General features: G+C 39.7%; 1 protein-coding gene across 1 annotated transcript in view; it reads left to right on the top strand.

Moving 5' to 3' along the window:
• Positions 1–18856, top strand: part of RP1 (RP1 axonemal microtubule associated) — a 370859-nt gene that overhangs the window by 267605 nt on the left and 84398 nt on the right. The window contains exons 20-22 of the mRNA XM_036999525.2: positions 4788–4920; positions 5774–5925; positions 9032–9186. The gene's annotated coding sequence lies outside the window, so the exon portion shown is untranslated. The remainder of the gene's footprint in view (positions 1–4787; positions 4921–5773; positions 5926–9031; positions 9187–18856) is intronic.

Below are 18856 nucleotides of genomic sequence, written 5' to 3'. Positions count from 1 at the left end.
ATATTTCCAATTCCTTTTCATTTTTAGTTCTTCACTTCAGAGTTCTAGAAAGAACAGTAGAGAAGGAGCAAGTTCTGAATTGCAGTAAGAAAAGTCATTGTTTTTGAGGATTTTCTAATCCAAAGAACAGCAGGAAACACCAGCTTCCCCTTCTGCTGAGATCTCCAGTCACATGTTTAATCTCAAAGTACTCCGGCAGTTTATAAAAACATTCCAAAAGTTGTGCCAGCATATGTGAACCAAAGATAAACTGATGCATCTGACAGCACTCCAGTCAGTTTTGAATGCCATGGCCCATCTCCTCATACAGTCCTATAACAAATAGGGCCTTGTCACAAGGAACAGTGCCAGAAACAAGGAAACCTGCAGTCAAGCTTTGATTTTTGTGCCTGATTTGCAAGAATGCTTAGAGTGTTCTCTTTGAACACATTCAAACCTTACTATATTTTCATATTTCCAACTCCAAAAAAAAAAAAAGGTTAATGACTAACAATGCACCTGCCCCCAGCCCACATTACCAGATCTAGTATAATGCTGTAAACACTATAAGTGCCCAGGGAATATGTTGGTTACCAGTCACCTTTACTAGTTTTTTAAGAAGCATTGTCTAAATTGAACACATGATAAGAGTAGAAGTATTATACATATTTTGCTTTATAGAACAAAGGTTTATGGCATTTTAGAGTAGGATTTCTAAATGCACATTTCTCAACTTTTCTCATCCTAATACCTTCTTTATTTTATATCCAGTGTCCAGCAGACAGCTAGCCACAAGTTTTCAGAAAGTGTTTGTTGACTTTGGTTATATATCATTTTATTAAGAAAAGAGAAGATTAAGTTTAGGATTAAATAACATATGTGAAGAGTGTTTCATTGATTATTGTTGGCTATTAATTGTATTTAATCTCAATCCTAATAGGTAGGAAAGAAAGATGTGGAGCTTGGCCAGGGCAGAGGGTGCTGGCTTACTGCTCTCATGATCTGGTGTGCCCCAGCCACAGTGATGGCCCTCCCTCTGCCCACCTGGACCTACTCCTTAATCCACTCATTATCCTAGTTGGCAGTAAAGTTAGGGAAGCTAGGGAAAGGGCTACAGAGCTAAAGCCCATCTCTGAAGGGCTCTGGGCAGGGCCTTGGCAGAAGAGGAAACCCATGGAGAGGAGCCAGAGCAGTGCCCGTCCTGCAGGTCAGAGAAATGCGCATCCTTTTTCTTAAGTGTTGCTGCCTGAGGCTGCAAGAGATTAGGATGGAAATGACCCCAGAGAAAGCATTGGATGACACAGCTAGGAATGAAGCAAGCTCGAAGTGCTGGAGCACTTTTTGGAGTGATGGGATGAGTGAAAGAGAGGGGTTAGAGGCTAGCTTTGGAGATCTTTCTTTAAGTTAGGGGTTTCACCTTTTATTTATGGACCTCTTGACTGATGAGCTAGAGAATTCAGGGTGGGTGCTGAAAAGAAGTAGGAGAAGCTAATTCAGATTGGCTTAGGGGAGGAGAGGCAAAGGAGGCCTTTATCTGTTTCCCAAATAGTCCTGGTCAGATCATCCAAGTAGAATAGGAATCAGGATTTAGAATAGAATTCTCATTCTGATAATAAAGAACTGAGCATTTGGGTGAAGTTTTCCTTTTGAAAACTGGGAAGTCTTTCCAGTGGTGTGAGTGGGATTGCATTCATTGAAGTAAAATGATTAAGACTCGCTCATCAGTAGGTACATCTATGGATGGGGATGGTGGTGCCACAGAAACCAGAAGCTTCTTGCGAATTTCCGCAGAGAATTCAGTAGAGAGGAAAGACCTGTTGGAGTTTTAAGTAGAATGACCTTCTGGAGACCTTTTACTTCATGGGGAAGGCTTCAGGTCCAAATCCAGGAGATTACCCATTTATGACCTTCATTTATCTGAAACATCTATTAGTTTCCATCTGAAATTATTCTTATTATATCTTCATCTTTGCATTATCCCAAATCCCAAATGCATTAAGTCTGTGTTAATAAGTATTTATTGGTATGCTGCTTTACTTTAGTCTTGTGCTATTTAAAGATTTTGGTTCTGCGCTTCAAAGATAATCTGTAAATTCTCCTTGATGGCAGAGACAGTTTCTTTTTGTTAAATTCCCAACCATGCCAGTACAGTGCTGTGAACATCTACAGTAAGAAGTGTCACTGCAAGGAGGCCAAGAGTCTGTGTGCCACTTCTTGGGGTCATCTGCATGCAAGCACTCTGGGGAGCTGTAAACTCCCCTGTACCCTTGGTTAGCTCTTTTTGCTTAGTAATTCTTTTTGCTTGCTCTTTGAGGACTGTATTTCTGTATATAGATTAGAGAGTAACTGTGGGTAAAATTGCAGTATTTCCAGAATATCTCATCTGGCTTTAGTGTATCTGCATATCAATAGGTGTTTCTAAGGGGTGGAGAGATTTAGGTCATCTACATATCAATAGATAATTACAAGGGCATGCGAGGGCTTAGCTGGACCAAAGAGGTTAGGTGGAGGTCTCTTCTGCTGCAGCCTGGTCAAGAGAGAGAACGGATGACTGCTTGTAAGAAATAAATGGGTTTCTTAAATTTTATTTCTCCCTTTTACTGATTTCGGTTTCAAAGGTATTTTGCCCTGGGATATTCCCCCCCAGAATTACAGTAACACTTATCCCAAATAAAGTAATGTAAAAGATATCATAATAGGCTCTAGGAAAGGGAATAAAATGTTAAACATACTCTCTCACTGCTAAAACTTTAGCAACAAGCTGGCCCATAATACAGAGCCTCAGTTATAGGATGTGATAACCCTTCTTTCTTTCATTCACCCACCACTTCTGTCTTTCCTGTTGCTAGGTAAGCAACCTGGGCTCTTAAGTTTCAGTACCATTGGAGCTATTGAAATTTCAAAACTTCAGACAGTTGGCTGAAAATAATTTTATTTGAGCACTGTATCTGATTGTGATTAAAAAGCATCTGAATCTTTATGATGGGTCTCTATCTCTTAGTATTCCTGAATTTTTCATTTAATTGCTATAAAAATAAAGCTTGATGTAGTCCAGAGAAAGGGATATTTCCAAGTTTAATAGAATATATTATTATTAATTTCTTTTATGTTTATTAATGTATTCAGATATAAATTTGGTTAATGTTAATATACATAATATTGCTTATGTAATTTATAGAAAGTTTTTCCCATTTGTTACATATAATTTCATCTAATCTTGACAACAACCATGTAAGATAGTTATTATTCCTACTTTAAGGATGAAAAAACTGGTACTCAAGGTGATTATGTAAATTTCTCATGGTCAAGCAGTTGTATAATTGTAGATCTAGATTTTAGTCCTAGTTTTTCTGATCATATCCCGTGTTCTTTTCACAGACACAATCAGCTGTTAGTGATCAGATGAACTGATTTAGTTTTATTACCTGTTTTGACAAATACCCATTTTGCTAAGTTATTTATTTAATAATTCATTCAACAAACAACCTAAAGACTGCCCTGTGAAAGCTTATGGAAGTACCAAGATGGTACCTTCCATGAAGTCAGTCAACTACAGTCATAGTCATGAGTGGGTGGTTGTCCTGGATCACAAAGTAGGGTTGCCTAACCCAGATGAGAGGCTCACAAAAGCCTTCTTAGAAGATCTTGTGTCTGAGCTGTGTGATGAAGGTTGGGAAGTTTCAGCATGGCGGTGAGTCAGATGAAAGTGGTTCTAGACAGAGATACAAGTGTGTGTGAAACTGAGGTGAGAAGGAAAGCGGCCAGGTTGTGGAACTGTCAACAGACCAGTATGACTGGAATACAGGAGGCCAAGGAGGAGTACCTATCGAGATAAATAGGGCCTGATTATGGACTGCTCATTGTGTTGAGAATTTAGGATTTTATACTGTAAGTAGGATTATTGTAATAGTTGGGACTATGTACAAAATGATCAGATTTCTGTTTTAGAATAATTTCTCTTGAAACATCTCATAGGCAGGATTTGAGGGGAGCAAGAATGGCAGTCAGTGGGTTATGGCAATGAGCTCTAGGGACAAGCCACCAGAGACATGGTGGGACCTATTCCTAAGGCCAGGGAACAGAGGAGATTACGATGAGCAGAGACTTCTTTAGAAGATGAACTAGACCTTAAAAGGAAGGAGGAGGGCACTTCATCCTTTGTGACCAGAGGAAATGCAGGCAATTGCAAAATTTCTTCACTGAGATGTAAAGAAGATAAAGGGATGGGGGCCTTCTTGTGAAATAGGTACCAAAGGAGCAGGAGATCGTGAGGGGGCTGCTGAGGATTCATTGGGCAGAGAGGCAGAGGCAGCTGCCTGCGGGTTGCGAGTGTTGGCACTTGGCTGCAGCAGCTGAGGGCTATTTTACAACTTATGGATATTGTAAATACACTAAAAAGGTATTAGAAATTTAAAAAATTCTGCTGTATGACTGCTTTGCTAACTAATAACACAAAATCTCTTATGGAGTTCCTCCTATAGAGTGCTTCTGTGGCAACTGATACAGATGAAACTGAGAGCTTTGAATCAGACAGAGCCCATTTCAAATCTCCGAGCCTCCGTTTTCTTATCTATAAAATCATAAGAATTTCACCAATCTAATTGGTAATCGTTAAAAGAGATAATTAAATCATTTATTATAATAATTGGCAAATAATAATTGCCTAATAAGCAACAGCCACCACTACTACTACTAACAGCAGCAAACATCAGAGTGTTCAGTACATTTTAGCAGTCCTGGGGTGCATTTTGAAGTTCTATGAGGAATTGGAAATCATACAATTTGGTCATTGTTCCTTCTTATCTCAGGTGACCATGCACCATATGAAGAGCAAGACGATCCTAGAGTTTGCAGCAAATGTGTGGTTATCTCGAATCCAGGCAGATGGAGATGTTGTCTGTGAGCTTCCTGTAATAAAAGAAGGACAAGCTATTTTTCCATGTGTGTTGTCATAATAATATAATACATTATAATATTATAAGCTTTGTCTAAGCTTATAATAATAAACTTCCATGAGAATGAATAGGAAACGGCTTTGGAGGAGGGGAAAAATTATGCCATGTGTTATTATAATAATATAATATATAATGATAGATTGAAGATGTTATTAATCTTCAATAGCATATATTGCATATACAATTATTTTATTGTTTCTTAAATTTGCTTCTGAACCACTTAGTTACAGAATATTTTTTCTGCCTCTAAGACAGTTATTTTACCCATTGAGAAGTGACTTTTTCAGTGTCACAGCACAAGTCACTGGTGTATTTGGGATTAAATATAATCTCAAAAATGTTCTTATGGTTCAGCTCTAGTCCCAGGGGTTGAGGCTGTGAGAAAGAAACAATATCAAGTCTGTGCCTCATCTGGCTATGCCCAGGTCAGTTGGCCGCCTCATGTTACTATGTCATCTTTGATTTATTTTCTCTCAAACTTTGTCATTTAAAATTTTAAGCATCATGTACAATAAAATTGACACCCTTGCCACTGAAATACTAAGCATGAGATGAATTCCTATATTATGTAGAGAAGAACAGCCTTTTAAAAAAATCTCTTATTTCTCTTTTTGAAAAGCTATAAATCTTCTGGGCATTTGTTCGTGGTGTAAGAATTCCCATTTATAATTAAAGCTAATCATTGAAAGATAATAAATTTCTCAACAAATACAGAAAGTCCAGATTAGAGGAGTTCTCTAATGTTTTTTACTGTAGCCTGACCGATGGATCTGGGTTCTGTTTATACAAAGTCCCAGTTAATGGATTTCCTCTTGTTTCTCTCCCCTTTGCTTTGCCAGTAGTGAGATACCATGTTGATATCCACACTGGGCAATTGAAGCAAGCAGAAACGGAGTCTAAAGTTTCCCTATGTCTCTATGGAGAGAGGGGAGATTCTGGTCTTAGACTGCTGTACAAATCTAACATGCCAGTAAAATTTCAGAGAGGACAGGTGAGTCTGCAAAAACTTTCTCATGTTCTTAGCAATCTCTCTGAAGGTGTCTGTATATGATTGAAGATTGAAAGTTGCTTGACACACCTCCAGTATTCACTTTAGGATGTCTTTAACATGAGTTTTCCTGACCTGACTTCCTGATGTGCTTTGTTTTAGAAGTTGTACTTCAAAAAGAAAAATGGGACAAGCTGTACTAGCAATGAATAATATTTAAAAAAATGACATTAAAACTAGTGATAGTGTAAGAAAAAGAAGAAAACAAGTTTAGACTATATCTGGAAAAAAAATATGAACATCTTCTGTCAAGACTGAAAGGTACAAAGCATTATTCTAAAAGGTCAGGTTATAGAAGGGCCATTGTGATACATTTCACACAATAACACAGTAGCCTTTCTTTAAACCATTTTGAATGGAGCCAACCATATTATTTTCATACAATAAAGCCCTTCACTATTCCCTTTTATCCTTTATATATAAGCATGAGTCTTTCTATATGTATCAGATGTTTGAGGAGTTGTAGTAATATGTAATCAACCTAGTTTACTTTTAATAGTATTTTATTATATAAAGAAAATATTATTTGGGAGTCTGAAATTAAGAATAGGGATTATGTAACTCAAGGGTATATTTTTAAGAAAAATGACTCCCAAATCATTAAGATTGACAGTGCTATTTCTTAAACTTTTTTCTAGCTGATGTTAATGAATTATTTTGGAACATCAGAGATCTTAAAGCCCACCTAAGCCTTTTATTTGTTATTGCAGATTACGTAGAAACTTTCATCAGAATGAATAGGAAGCTGCTTTGGATGAGAGAAAAAAACAAACTTATGCCAATTTTTGCCATCACAAGTGAATTATTAATTTTGAATAGGAAGTTTTAGATACCATGTTATTATTATTATTACACTGAGTGATCAGTGTATCCACTAAAGCCTCCTCCTAGCTTTTCTTTAAGCCCAGACCATCACCCTACCACTTTCTGATACATGCTGAAGGCACCTTCTCCCCTGGCTGCCTACTAGTTGGCCTACCAGCATGCAGTATCATGTGACGTTATATGTTAAACTGTCACAAGTTATCTTTGTGACATCTTCTTCAGTTCATCACTGTGCATAGATAGCATTTGCCAGAGAGTAGGGAGGGTGTATTATAGATGAAACTGAATTTAGGTAGGAGGTATAATTGCAATAAGTGTATAAATAAGAGTAAAAATGTGGGTTTAGTGGTATGTTTTGAAGTTCAGAATCAAAGATATAAACGTGTTTTTCTTTCCTGGTTCATTTTAGATGTCACTTTTTTCTATTATTTTCCTCAATGCATAGAATGTAATGGAAATGCTGAATGATTTCAAAGTTTTGCAGGTGAGAAACTGTGACAGCAATCTTACTTCCAGAGTGATTTCACATCAGCCACAACTTGCATCATTAGCTACTGATTGGGCTGGTTGTTGTCATTTTCTCTGCAGAGTGTCCAAAGGTGTAATCAAAAGGCAGTGACAAACATAATAGACCAAATTTAATTCTGTCTTCAAAACTAAAGTTTCTTTAAGAAACAAAAAGAAACCAGAAAGCTGACTGAAGCAATGTTTCTAGGCCTGGAGGTCTTATCGTCTGAATTTGCTCCAGAGCAGAGTGTAAGACGTACAGCTAATTGACCTGGGAGGTGATCCCAGTGAATACCTTTAAAGTGAAGGAGTGGGGAAAGTAAGGCAGGAAAAGGAAGAAAAGCCAGTATAAGGACATTGATGAACTGGCTAATTAATGAGCTGGGACTCAGGATCCTCAGAGAAATCCTGTGGAACACCCCTCAGAATTGTCCCACAAGAGGAGGCCCTCAGGCAGAGAAGCAGTGAGACATAGGGGGTTGAGAAAGAAAACTGTCAGCATGCCTGAACTGTCTATAAAGGCAGTGGATGAACCCAGAGATGGCCCTGAAGGACAGTGTCAGTGATATCTGCTGTGACAGGTGATTATGTATCATGAAATATCCCTTGTAAATGCACACTGGGAATGCAGGACAGTGACAGTAACTATCCAGGCACACCGGAGAACATGCACAGTCATAATCTGGTTTGCAGAAATACCATCATTGGACTAGTAATGGTTTGGATTTGGCCTAAACAAGAGGAAATTTCCATAAATAGCATGGAACCAACAGTTGACACCCAGGTGGTATATCTTCAAATACCAAATTGAAATTTAACCTGTTACCACTGAAGGCAGCTCTTAAGACAACCTACCCCATATAGGAAATACAAACAATACTGGATTTGCATTTTTACCACAAATTAGGGTAACTGTGGCTAATAGTTAACTGTTATTTCTGAGACTATCTCAGACTTACTTAAATTCATGACCCTTTCCTCAGGTAATTTTAGGATGGTTACTCACCACAACAATTAGGAAGTACGTGTAAAGGATTTCTTTTTATTCCAATCAGTACAGGATTTACTTTAGGTCCTACATCTCTATGGAAATACCAGTGAGTTTTTGATACAACAAAGTGGCTCTATTTAGGAATGAAGATTCCAGGATGCTCTTCCCAAACAAACCCAAAAATGTGCTCTGTACATTATATACAGACGGAGGTACAGGAGACGGTTTGGGAAAGGAAAGAAGGCAAGCAGGAAGGAAGAAAGGGGAGAAAGGGCAAGACTGCGGGAAAAAAGGAGGGAGGAAGAAGAGAGGAAAGAAAATTTGCTCCTATATGCTTCAGGGTATATCTGCATTCATGGAAACTAAATGTGTTGCCTGTTAGGCCACACAGTTGTCAACTTGACCACCTAATAAACTTTATCACAGGGGCAGGAATCTAAGCAAAGAAAAACCACAACCAAGAAGGTTTTCTATTAATCAGGGTTTGTTTATTTGTTACACTGGATACTACTACAAATGGAGAAAATAAAAGTGCAAGAGAGAGAAAGCACAGCCAGAAATATATTTAAATAGACAAAAAAATGTAATTTGCTTACTTTTCTTTCCTTATTACCTACTTTTGATGCTAACTGTAGCAACAATATCTCTTTAAAGTATTGTGCAGTCCTTGGGCTATTGCCTCCATTTGTCACATGCTGAACTCTGTGGGGCTTTTCTGTGCACCAGATTGATACATTTCATGTAGAAGCAGTATCGCTTGGAAAACTGCAGAAGGTGCTGTTGCACTGTGAGGCCAGCGACAAATCACAGCACTGGTACTGTGAAAAGGTGGTCGTGAGAGAGCCTGGTTCTGCATCTGAGTCCATCTTCACCTGTGAAAGGTAGTGCTGGATAATGCTGCGTGCATGTGTATGTAATTTACTCAGTATGCCTCGTTACGTATCACTTGGTTGTTTAAGTAAAGGATCTGTTGCTAGGTATTATAAGGAAATCTTCTCTTGTAACTTTTTATTATTTCAGTGTGCTATATGGCAAAACTTTAATACTAGAAATTATTATATAAGTTGTGGGAATATTTGTTCAAATGTTGGTTTCTCTACATTATTAAAATGATAGTGTTATAACAATTTCATAGAGGAGTTAAGCAAGAAGTTTCAGAGAGAACTCTCAGAGTAGAACCTAAGAAAGACAAAGATTAAAATCTAGGTAACCTGGGCTTTCCCTTGAGCCCTGTAGGGTTAAGTAATGGGAACCAGCACCCTCCATTTCTGTTTTGTTTTCCACTGCATGTATCTGACACATTACATTATGTAAACTTAACATGTACAAAACATTGCTTTGCATTGCTTTTATCCCGTTGTAATCTGACTCCCTGTGTAGCTATGGTTATAATAGCACCTAGCGGCAGTACAGTATTGTTGTCTGTGTTCATTGTACTGTGCCTTAGATCACTATGGCTTATTTACTACTCATTGCAAGTTTATACTCTTAACATCAAACTTATCTCCCCCTTCTCCATTCCCTGGTAACCATTTTTGGCCTGACCCTCCTGCCTTTAGGTTTTAGCCTTGCTCTCTGGATCCTTGCTGGGTTATGCTTTCTCAAAAAAACTCCCAACTTCAGCCAGCTCAGCACTGATACCTACTGTTGCTTGGTTCTCAGTCATAGGGAAGACGATGGGCACAGACCCATGAAAGGGATTGAATGAGAACAGGTCTACATGAAACCCAGTCTAGTGTGTACATGCAGCGAGAAAGCCTAGGCTCTATTTTGAAATTTTGAATCTTGAATATTGAGGACTGCCCTAAAGATTATCCAAATAGACAAAAGGAAATGAAGCAAAAAATACAGGCAAAAACAGGGGCATTGGAAAATAAAGGATATGGATGTGGAGATACCAAAACAATTGCAACTCTACTAAGCAAAAAGTGGAGCCAGAAATTAGTCAATTCAACTAGAAATACTAGACACTTGCCTCTATGAATTGCACACACCCAAGGTGTTTGTTGATAACTTAAGTGAGGGGGCTGAGGGAGCCACAAAGGCTCACCCTCTGTTTTGCCTTTTTAGTCATTAAATTCAGTCATTTCCTTTTTCAAAGTGCCTGTGTAATTCATCCCTTCTTTTCTGTGCTCACCATCTTCACCCTAACTAGTGTCTTTATATATCAGGTCCAGGTCACTACAGTTGTTCTTTACTTGGCTTCATTCTTCCTTCTGCAGTCTACCCTGCTCACCACTTTTAAGCTAATCATTCTCTGACATACAGCATCATTCTGACTTAAGCTTATCTTTTCTTTTTTCATTGCTCCTTTGCTCTATTTTGAATTTTATGCTTTAGTATTTTATTGTAGTTTTTGTCCTAAAACTTTTCAAGAAAAAATGCAAGGGGAAATAGTGTTACTAAAGCAGTATTTTAATTACATCATCCCCACTGTTCAAAAATTTTCATTAATCTCCATTGCCTGCCAAAACAAAAACAAAAACAAAAACAAAAAAAAACACTTCATAATCTTCAAGGCTTTATACATCTGACTCCATTTCCCCCTCCAATTTGTTTTTAATTTGCCCTCTTGAAAGATCTTAGTGAAGTTGGACCACCTGTCATTACATGAACAAGTTTTGTTCCATTTTGCTTCTAATCTTCAAATGTCCTATTCTTCATGCAGGAGGGCTTTCCTTACTCTACTCTTCCTGTCATAATCCTGTCCATCCTTTACGTTCCCATTCGAATTCTGCTGCTAGGATGATCCAGTTGTGTAACTGAAAACAATTTCTCTCTTCTCTCAAAGCTTAATCAGAACTTAGCCTGACACAGACATCCCCATCTGCCTAGTAACAAGTAGGCTGAAGAGCAGTGGGCATCACTTCCCAGCCTGCTCCTACCCATGGCATGCAGGAGTCCTAGGGGCTGAGGGTCAGCTGTATTTTATTCCCCACATCAGAAGATCTAGGGAGTGATTCATGTAGGGTTTTCTTCTTAAGTTCTTAGGTTCTGATATACTTTGTCATATTAATTCAGTTGATTTCTTTTAAATGTGAAATCTCCTGGGAATAATTTAGATTTATTCATCACACTGTTCATGCCTATACATACATACCAAGCCATGGTGCTGCCCCACCATCATTACTCCCACTGTCTCTACCCATCACCTCCTGCTCTATCTTAGTTCACATCTGTACTATGCCAACATGGCCTTGTCTAGAAGGAAGGGATATAAGTGAAAGCTTAAATTAGTTTCAATGTTAATGGAAACGTTAATTACAAAGTATGTTAATCAAACAAAAGTAATACAACAGATATACAGCATCCTGACAATCTTGCCAATGGGTTTCAGCCCCAGGCAAGTTCACTATGGACTCAATATGATCAAAGAAATGACAGTAGAACATTCTTGGGGCAAAAGGGTTTATTATCTGGCTTGTTCTCCTGGTGGTAGGTCTAGCACTAGTGTCTCTGCCTCCACCCAGAGCACTGGGCTAAGCTCTGTGTATAGTGCAATAATAGCTTATTGCCTGAAGGTGTGGAAGTGGTAGCCTACAACAGGCCAGTTATATCATCAGGTGGTTTAAGTTCAGTGAGGATCCTGGCCATAGGAACCCCAGCTTCCCCACATTCCACCCCTCCAGGATTCTCACCTTACAATTCACATGCTCTCAATCTTCTGCAATGGTCCCTGTGCAAGAAAGCTGGAGCACTGTAACCAGATTCCACAGCAGCAACAGATGATAACAACTTAGAGATGATAACAAAAATTAAGTACAACAAGATTTTGGACAAAAATTATAGTAATTTTCAAGCCAGAGGATGTTCCCAATCCACAAAGGCCTTAGGGGTGATAAGACACATGTTTAAATGACAGCAACATAGGCATATCTTGTCCATCAGGTAGGATGCATGCAAGAGAGTGGTCCTGTGATAGGACTGTAGCAGAAAAGGGGTCCTTTCCAGGTCTAGTATACCATACTTTTACTCCTTTCCCCATGGGGGTTATTGAAGGGTCTATATATAGTGCTACTGGAGGTGCATGCAGCAGCCATAATAATAAAACAAAACTCCCTGGGAAGATGCTCCTACCTTCTGGCTGTTCAGGATATACTGCTGTGATCTTTGGGGGCCACTCTGCTGTTATTCCAGGAATACACAGGAGGCCAGCTTCCAGACCTTGTCCCCAAGGTGCCAGGAGAGCCAGCCACCATTGGTCCATGTGTCAAAAGGTCCAAGGCCACGTCCACTCAATGGAATCTCTAGGGTTCAGTGCAGTGGTGCTGGCAGCAAGATATTATTCCGGTGGCTGAACCTCAGCTTCAGTGATTCTTTCTTGGTTTGCACTTGCAATTGTATAGGGGAGGCAGCAATATGTGTTAACATGTCTATGGGATTCAGGGCTCCCTTTGGGGTTTCTCAATGCCATAGCACTGTCCATAAGTGGACTGACCAGCCCTGTGGACTATTGGTATCTGAGTTCAGTCTGGATTTTAACAAGCCATTGTGCCTCTCTATCATGCCTGGTGTGGTGTGGTAGGATTCTATGGCACATGAAACTTCTATTTGATTCCCAACTGTCACAACCATTCTTGCAGTGCATGTCCAGTAAAATGGGTGCCCCGATCACTCTCAATTACCTGTGGTTGGCCATAGGTGGCAAAGAGACACTCCAGGCCTCTTTTGATTGTCTGCTGGTCTATGCCACAGGTAGAAAAAGCAACCAGAAGTCCAGTAACTGTGTTCACACAAGTCATAGCATACCAATATGCTTCTGACACAGGTAGAGGCCCAATATAGTCTATCTGCCACCTGACGAGGGGTATCGGCCCCTTAGCTATTGTCCCATGTTGCTGTGGAACTCAGTGTTAAGTCCCTTTTAGAGCATATACCACACTCCTACCAGGCTCTACTAACTTCTTCAGAGGGCAAAGGCAAGCCCCACTGATGGACTATAGCTCACATTGTCTTTTGCCCTACATGCAACAAATGCTGATGTAACCAATGGGCTATATCAGAGATAGGCTTTCCTTCTAACCAACATATCTGGGCCAATTTATCTGCTTCATCATTTCCTGGGAATGCCAGTGGCAAATGACCTGTCACATGGTATGCTGTAATTGTTTTAGCCTGACCACAGGCCCATAAGTCTTGCCACAGTTCTTGCCCCCAAAGGGTTTGGTGACCAACCAGCCAGTTGGCATGGTACCAGGTTGGTAGCCACAAGGTCAAGACCCAAGAAACAGGCCAGCTATCAGTGCAGACAACTAAAAAGGAGAGGGCTCCTGGTTTGATCACAAGCCACACGGCCCCTAACTCTGCCCAGTGGCTGCTCTTCCCCTCACCATCTTCCATCCATATTGTCTCAGTCTTAGGATAGAAAGCTATGGCCCTCCATTTTGGGGGCTACCCACAACTGGAGCTGTCTGTATACCATGCATCTTCAGGAATAGGGGCTCTTCCCTCCCAATAAGATCTTTCTGCTACTAATGGTTCTAAAGTAAATTCTTCCTGCTTTTCACTAGTGTGTGTCACCAGTCCCAATAAGCTTTGGAGTTTTTCACTCAAGGGGCTACTAGAGAGGGCACTATGCTGTTGTAGGTAAGCACCCCCACTTGGCCATTGTGGGCATTTGTGTCACACCACTCCTTGGCTTTTGGGTCCGGTCTCGTATCCACCCCAAGATGGGGATAGGTGGTTATTACCTCTATCGGGGCCATTCCAGTGATGGGTTCTGTAGCCTACAAGGCAGCCAGTTGTTTTTCCATCGAAGTGTATCATACCTCTTCCCCTTTCCAGAGTTGTGATCAGAATCCAATAGGTTGGTGAGTTCATTCAAGCTGCCTGCAGAGATCTGCACATAGTAATAGTTCCTGAAGCAATGGCAGCCAGGGCTCATTCACACTGCTTCCTTCTCACCTGTAGATATGAAGAGATGAGGCAGATCCTACTTCTTCATTCCCAAAGAAGCAGAAGAGTAGTAGCACTACAGGATTGGAATTCAGGCACATCACATTCCTTTCTACGGCAGAAAAAGACTCAGAGTGACTCCTGTGTGTGCTCTCAGGGCATGTGGAAGGACAGGACTGCTCCCTGTATGGCGGTGTGAGTCTAGAAGGCTGCTCTGATGGGAAAGGAGACACACAGCTGCAGGCAGGAGCTGGGTGAACCCCTTTTTGAACTGCCTAGTCTCCTCTTACACCTGCTGGGGAGCTGGCCAGGTTGGGTACTGGGTATACCCATGGGTACTGAATTGTGGGGTGCAGGCTGCAGAAATACTCAGAAATGATCATAGAGGGGAAAAAGAAGAAAATCTCAGCCTTGCTTCTTGATGCTTCCTCATGGGACAAGACTTTACAGCACAGCTGAACTAGGGCAGAGAGAAGGACCACTGAGTGTTCTTTCCTTTTACCAGTTAAGGGGGGAAAATGCTTAGCTGAAATAAAAAGCACAGCTGGGGAAGAGAATGTGTTTGTGCATCACATATGCCTCCTGGGAGAATTCGCATCTCCTTTTCTTTTCTCTTTTTTCACCCTCTATGAACACCCACATCCTTATGGTTTTATTTTATTTCTATACCTGAAGCTTTTATTTTTCTGCCTTTTGTAAATTTAGTATAGATAGAGTATACACCACTGAATTTCAACCATTAACACATAGGGTTTGGCTCTTTGGAGGTTGGAGCAAGAAAAATTTGTATTTGAATCAGGCAAACATTCAACTGACTATGAATTGAAGTAAATATTATTTACTATTTGTACTAGTTTCCTATGACTGAAACAATTTACTACAAACAGGGTGACTTAAAACAACAGAAATTTACTCTCTCATAATTCGGAGGCCAAAGTTTGAAATAGAGGTTATCAGCAAGGCTATGCTCCCTCTGAAGCCCCTGGAAGGGGTGAGGGGGGACTTCCCTTGTCATTTCCAGCCTGAGTGATATTTCTTTGCCTCTTCTCACAATTCTGGTAGTTGGGTGGTTGCCCACAGTCCTCGGAGCTCTGGGTTTGCAGCTGCATCACTCCAGTATCTGCCTCTGTTGTCACATGGCTGTTTCGCCTCTTTATGTATGTGTCTCCATGACACTTCTCTTCTCTCCTTATAAGGAAACTAATCTTTCCACCAGGACTCATCCTGCTCCAGTGCAACTTCATCTTAATTACATCTGTTAAAGTATTACATTCCAAGGTTCTGAGTGGACATAACTTTTGGGAGGATGCTGTTTAATCCAGTATACAATTTGAGTGGATCCTGCAAGGTGCTAACCACTGCAGGGTTTATTAGCTTTAAATTAGAGTTTTTCACTTTAAATTAGAGTTCTCTAGAATTCTCTGTATGTTACCCAACTTGTTCTGTGTACATATGCATGTATGTGTGTGTATCTTTAATAATGAAATCATTAAAAAGAAGTTAGTATCTACCTTTTAATAGAAACAATGTCATTTGTGAATACATTTGTTAACCTACTTAACCCAGGAGGGTTTAGATTTTTCAAACAGTTGGTGGCAAATTTCTTCAGCCTGAAGCAAGGAGGGCTAAGAGCCTCTCAGAGTTGCCTTCCATTACTTCTGACAGGTTTGGGAAGTGACATTGACATTAGCTTGTGGGAGCAGGTAATTTGAAATAAAGTCCTACCTTGGGCAATTCTCTAAATAAGAGATTTATGGATGCAGGAATTGAAAAGTTATATACAAATAAAAGATATTTTAAAAAACTAACTTGTCAAGGTAGAGCAACATGACCAACTTTATCCTCTTAAAACCAAATTGTGGTCAGGAGTGACCATAATATTCCCCTAAGGGATGAACACAAGAAGCCACATGGTGTTCCTTAGAGTTGATACTGTAGCTAACACTTAAAGTGTTTCAGATTTATTTCTATTCAGGATTCTTTATTTTCTTTATTTATCTTTCTTTCTTTCTTTCTATCTATCTATCTATCTATCTATCTCTATCTATTTATTGAGAAAGGTTGAAATCATTTCCTTTGTGTAAAAATGGAAGAAGGAAGGTTGAAAAAAAGGTCTCTGCTATGAATAGAATAGACTATCAGCAAATCTAGGATACTTTTTGCAGGTGGAATGCTAGCTCCTCTACAGGAAGATTTCATAATCTTCAACACCTTCTTCCTAATTATTGAAAAGAGTCTGTTGTTCCATTAAATAACTGTGAGACCTGCAGGAATGTGAGGCAGGCATTTGAGCAGAGAAGGTAATAAGGCCTTTCTTACACCCTTAGGCTAGCACTCTGGAAACTTTTGTGGCTGAAGCCGGCCTTGGCCACACTCTGGGGCTGTAGCCAGGCCAGGAGCCTGGTAGACATGGTTCTTCTCTGCTCCTGGTCTACCTTCAGCGCTCTTCTTAGCTGGTGCTGGTCCCATCAGAGTTCAGCTGACTCCTGGTCCTCTCCTGGTGTTTGGAACCTGGTGGGCTCTCACTGGTATACTAGCCGGTGAATTAACAAAAGGTGTTTCTCCCCTGCCAGGGAGTCTTTCCTGAAGCCCCAGTTTGGGCCTACTGTTGCTTCCCTGTATATCTTTAACAAAGCACATAATGTTTACTCAGCATTTACTATATTCAATGATTTGTATGTGTTTATGTCTATCCTACTTCTCCCAATCTCACAAGACTTTCTTGAAGGTCAGGATGATGTCTTATATTTTTAATTTTAGCCCCTACCATGTTCCCTGGAATAGAATAGGTTAAAATTACATGTGTATTCAGTTGAACTGAAGGGCATGTATTAACCAAGACATCATAAGCCTTAAGGGAAATCACATTAAATGAGAGATCTGGAATTAGAGCATGGAATCTAAAAGGTTTAAAATGCCTTAATTTCATGAAGATATATGTAAACAAAATTGTCATTTAATACATGTTTTTAAGAATTAATACCAAAGAATTGATTCTTAGAAAAAGTGCAGGAGTTAATTAAATATCTAATGTCCCTCTGGTACAGATTTTTGAGCAAGACATGGTTTAATTGTCTCAGGATATCTCAGTCTTGAAAAGCTGAAGTTGATGGTTGGTCAACCACAGTGGGGACTTCTCTGACTTTGCTGTCAGTCAGGGAGTGGGGTGCATCTTCTACGACTCCATCTCTGTGGTGGCCACAAGCACTGGCAGGGCTGCATCTTGATGTTAGAGATTCTTAAACAGAAGGAAGGCTGATAATCATCTCTCTGCCAGTCCATCATTATTATTCACAAAGTGTTTTCTTTGCTTAACTTCTTTCTGCCAGCTCTGGTGGTTATTCCAAGAAAATCACAAATGAAGGTTCATGTGCTCTTAGAGGTTGTAGTCAAAGATCTTCAGTGTCCACAGGACAAGCTCAGAGTAGAACAGGGTAGATGCCCAGAAAGTGTGTGCTAAATTGATGGAAAAATCACGAACTGAGTCATATACAGAGCAGGACTGAATGTATCATTTGTGGAGAGGGTCAGAAAAAGAACCAGGGGCAGTCCAGTTTAAACAGCACCCTTCTTTTGAATAGCTACAATTGACAAAGGAAGTTTACACCTGGACCAGCCAGCTGTGTGTGGAGGTGTTAGTTTGTTAAATTCAGATTTAAATAGAATTTACCCCTTCTTCCTCCCCATCAACCTTTCTAGGCTCTTCTTCCAATTCTTCCCAATGAAATGCATATTGCTCCTTTCCCTAGACATTCCCCAGGGAAGTGAATATCTTCATGTCTTAGCTCATCTTGTTCCTTCCTCTGCTTACTGAAATCCTTATCCTTCAAGGCCTATGGTAATGTGCTGTTTGCACAAACACAAACAGGCTATTTCTGTTTGCACAACTGGGAGTTAATCTTCACTTTTTAAAAATTTCTCCAGTGCTTTACTTAAGCTGGATGTGTTACTTAACCATATAATGTCATCCATTGTCATTGTGAAATGTTTGTCTCATGAACTAGATAATAAGTTTCTTAAGGGTAGGGTCTCATACATTTGTTTTTATTGTCTAGCTTAGTTTCTTGCACCAAGTAGGGACTTGACTGATATTTAAAGTAAGAAAAAAAGGAAGGAAGGAGTAGCAGGATGGGGGAAAGGAGAATTGGAGGGAGGGACTAATAAAACACAATGGAATCCCAAGCTGGAAGAAACTTTAGAGGTTGCCTAATCTTTACATGAGTTTCCTCTCTAACACAAACAGGCTTTCTCTGTTTGCCCAACGAGCAGTTCATCTTCACTTTTAAAAAAATTCTCCAGTGCTTTAACTGCATGTGATACTTACTATATAATGTCATCCACTGTCATTGTCACAATTCTATAACATCCTCAAGTGTGTCACTAAAAATTGCTCATGTATTTGTTTTCAAAATAATTCAACTCACAAAGTTTTATTTTCCCTTTTTGGGAAATAAGGGAATATGATGAATAACATATATAAGAAAGGATGCTGAAATTTTGATAAAGTACAGAAATATAAAATACAGAAATATTTTTATAAGAAGAGAATAATAAAAATTATCATGAGACAGTGAGCAATCATTTAACTTGACTGATTCTTTTTTTCCTGAAAGAGGCCACTGTTAATCATGTCTTGCTATTCTGAGCATGTGTTTG

Source organism: Manis javanica, chromosome 2 (assembly GCF_040802235.1).
Source record: "Manis javanica isolate MJ-LG chromosome 2, MJ_LKY, whole genome shotgun sequence".
Classification (NCBI taxonomy): domain Eukaryota; kingdom Metazoa; phylum Chordata; class Mammalia; order Pholidota; family Manidae; genus Manis; species Manis javanica.
This window is presented reverse-complemented; position numbering and strand designations above follow the sequence as displayed.